Source organism: Pleurodeles waltl, chromosome 3_1 (assembly GCF_031143425.1).
Source record: "Pleurodeles waltl isolate 20211129_DDA chromosome 3_1, aPleWal1.hap1.20221129, whole genome shotgun sequence".
Lineage (NCBI taxonomy): Eukaryota > Metazoa > Chordata > Amphibia > Caudata > Salamandridae > Pleurodeles > Pleurodeles waltl.
Window position 1 is genome coordinate 1,329,483,411 of NC_090440.1, and position 3,579 is coordinate 1,329,486,989.

At 46.8% G+C, this 3,579-nt stretch overlaps 1 pseudogene; it reads right to left on the bottom strand.

The window, feature by feature from the left end:
* Positions 1–769: 769 nt before the first annotated feature.
* LOC138283577 (myelin protein zero-like protein 1 pseudogene) lies at positions 770–2,446 on the bottom strand (annotated as a pseudogene).
* Positions 2,447–3,579: the final 1,133 nt, after the last annotated feature.

The window sequence follows — 3,579 nt, forward strand, 5'->3', positions numbered from 1 at the left end:
TCACTAGGGAGGATTCAATGGCACCGAATACAATTACAAGTATAGAAAAAAAGTAGGTATAATAGACAATGTACTTGGGTGCTACGTATTATTAGATACCCTTGGAGGCTGTTAAAGAGGCACCATTAAGCCAAACAGCAGCTTTGGAAGCCCCTAACAGTTCATAATGTACCCAAAGCACGCAAGGTCAAGGTTAAATGGAGAAGGTGGCAGTGCTTGTAGTCTTTATCAACATCTTGAAGAGGAACCCCTTATTCAACCACCCATCCCTGAAATCACTTGCTCCTTGCAACCGGCATTAAAGGCAGTCACAAACTCCTCTTTCGAACTCAAGAGAACATTAGCTCTATTGAAACTATGGGTTATACGCTATTTGTAAATTGTTTGTCCTAAAAATACACTCCTCATTTTATATATAAAAATGCAATGTGACAACCTTTGACTACAAATATTTTTCTCACCACCCCACCTGCCCAAACGTTCTTTCACTTAAAAAACAAATAGTTAAAAAACAAAAGCCTGTTTGCGAGGAGTGGAATCTGGCCACCTCTCAAGCATGCACAACAGGTCTCATTTTGGTAAACTTAAACAGAATATTTACAGGCACATTTATATATAATACACCTAAATCTCTCAATATTCACATGCCTTGGACCAAGGCTGCAAGTTCATGTGTAGTTCTGGGGCACATTCGCTTCAGATGATTCCAGTTGGAGAGGTTACCCCTGATCCAGCTTAGTAGGTTGGTGGTGTTTGTGAGATCCTCACCTCAGTTTTTGCAAATATCAGCATACACAGCAGATTCAGATTTGATGATCTGGTTGCTTGTACCTCCAGAGTGGTCCAGCAGAGCATATATGACTGGATCCTGATAAGATCCGGTGGGTAGACTGTTTATCAGACACTGGGTTTCATAGGAAGTCTTTTTTGGAGTCTGCTTGACTGGCGACATCAAGTTTTAGGTAGTATTGGAGCCAGAATGATTCTTGATTGAATTGCTGTTAGAACTGTTGTTTATGACACATATGACAAGTCCCACAATGAGACCAACAAGCAAAGGAAAACCTGCTACTGCACCAGCCACAATTCCTGCCACTGGGCTAGTCCATTAAACAGGCAGATTTTCTTTCGCAACAACTCGTAGTGAAAGATGTGCATGTGAGCCATCAACATCAGGTGGGTTCTTCATACTACAGAAGTAGGAGCCGTTGTCTTTGAACTGCACGTTTTCAATGTATAAGGAGTCATCTTTTTTTATTAATGTCTCTATCCCAGTTAAACCGTCTTTAAAATGATCATTAGATCCAGGAAATGTGTTTCCTGTAATGAAGAAGAAGATTGTAAACAGCTCCCCACCACTGTCTGCAGAAACTCCCAGGAGACAAAGGCATGGCTAATGACTACTGTGGATGATTTGAATGTGCAAGGAAGCCTAGCTCTTGTACTATTCTCAACATAATGTTCTGACGTCAAGTATACCTCCACCGCATCAACTTGAAGAGCGAACCCCAGTGTGAGGCACACAGTCCCCAGGAGCCTCTAGCGATGCTTGAGCGCTGCCCCAACTGCCATCATCTCCTCTCGGCTCACTCACTAGCACCAGGCTCCCCTGCCAAACTCCAGCATCCTGCCCTCCGCCTCTTCACATTGATGGGAAGCAAACAACATCAGCTTTGTGCAGGGACTGGACAAGCCCACAGTCAATCGTGTTCTCTGAGGGTGTTCCCCTTCTATGTCTATTATTCCATCCTCCTCATTGGCTGGGAAGGTTACTTCTAGGTGTAAAGGAGCAGCATTGTGTAAAGGAGCAGTTTTCCTACAGTGTCAGCAGGAGTGAGGGATGGTGTTGGAAACCTCTGTCACAGGAGATTGGAAACAATGACACAAGAGAGGGAGAGGCTTCCCTACTTAACCAAGATAACTTGTTGTAGGTAACACTACATGATACGAATGAAGCAAGAAAGGGGTAAGTGTTTCCGTGTGCTTCAATGGGAGCATGTGTCTCCTATCCTCTGCACCCTATAATCTCACACATCACAAAATACTTCAAAGGTAAAAATGAGATTAATGCCTTGGGTTTTCTTCAACTCTCCATTTTAGGTACCACTCCAGTACAGGAAGTCAAAATGGATTCTGTATGGTCACAGCCAAATGTAGAACATACTCTGTGCACAGCCTACCTCACACTCATGGAGTACACTCACACTCCTCCATCATCCATATCCCACATGGGTGGAGTGAATGACCCAATTGCAAAATATATGGGAGGCTAGTAGGAAACTTTGCTTGAAAGGCAACAGGTGTGTTAGAAATGGGGTCTTTGGTTGGCAGTCGGTTTGCACCCTGTTCAAGTAGGAACCCTCACTCTAGTCAGGATAAGGGAGAGAACTAGATCTGATAACTCCTGCTCACCCCTTGGTACCTTGGCACGAGCAGTCAGGCTCATCGCAGAAGCAATGTGTAGAGCATTTGCACATAACACACATTAATATAGTGAAGACACTACAAAAGGACACAGCACTAGTTTTAGAAAAATAGCCAATATTTATCTATGAAGAAGACCAAAACGAGAAAAATCAAACATACAGTAATAAAGATATGAATTTTGCAAGAATTAAAATTCCTTAAAGTCAATAGCTCTGTCTGGGGCTATCACGGCATCGTGAACAACAAATCCAACAGTTCAGGCTGGCTTCAGCATAGCAGGCCAGCTACGGTGTCGGGAAGACCAGTAAAACAGTACTTTCAAAATGTAGGGCGTTGTGATCCTCGCAATGAGATCTGGAGTGTGACGTCTCTGGTGTTGCAGGCGCCAGTTTCAGAGGTCGGTGTGGGGGTCTTCGGGCCCTGGAAGTCACACGCATTGCAGACCAAACTCCGGGCTGATGACAAAGTCAGGAGCCCTGGCGTGGATGGCCTTGGGGCTGCAGTGAGAAGCGGGATGATGCAACTTGCTGTGCCCACAGTCCACCGTGCAGACAGCAGCTCAGTGATGGAGTCCTGCTGCATCAGTGGGACCAGGGCTGTGGAGTGAAGCAGGGCGGTGCAACATGTGGTGTCTCCAGGTCACGAAGCAGGCAGCGGCGTCTTTGTTGCTGAAGCGCTGTTGTCGGAAGGCCCATGGCGCCGGTGCGGCGCTGGAAAGGCTCAGTGTGGTGCCCACTAAGTTGCGGCACAGACAAGGGTGTATAGTGATGACACTGGAGTTGATGGCCCTGGATTCGGTGGATTGCTGCTGCGGTGCGGGATGGGATGATTCATCAGACACTTCACGAGCAGTGTCCTCAGGCCACGGTGCAGGCAGCGGCATTGAGCGGCGGCGGCGTAGATGGCAAGGCTGCAGTGTGAGCAAGGCGATGCAGAGTGCTGGGTCCACAGGTCATGGTGCAAGCAGCGACTTGGTGACGGTGTCAGGTAGCAGCACTGGGAGGCCAGGGTTGACGTGCAACGTGGGGCACGGCCTCCATGTGGCATCGTCAGATCATGGTGCAGTCAGCAGTGTCGTTGACAGTGTTGTGGTGATTTTTCTTCTGTTGCAGCACAAAACACGAAGTTCCCAGTGCTTTAGGCAGATGAAGC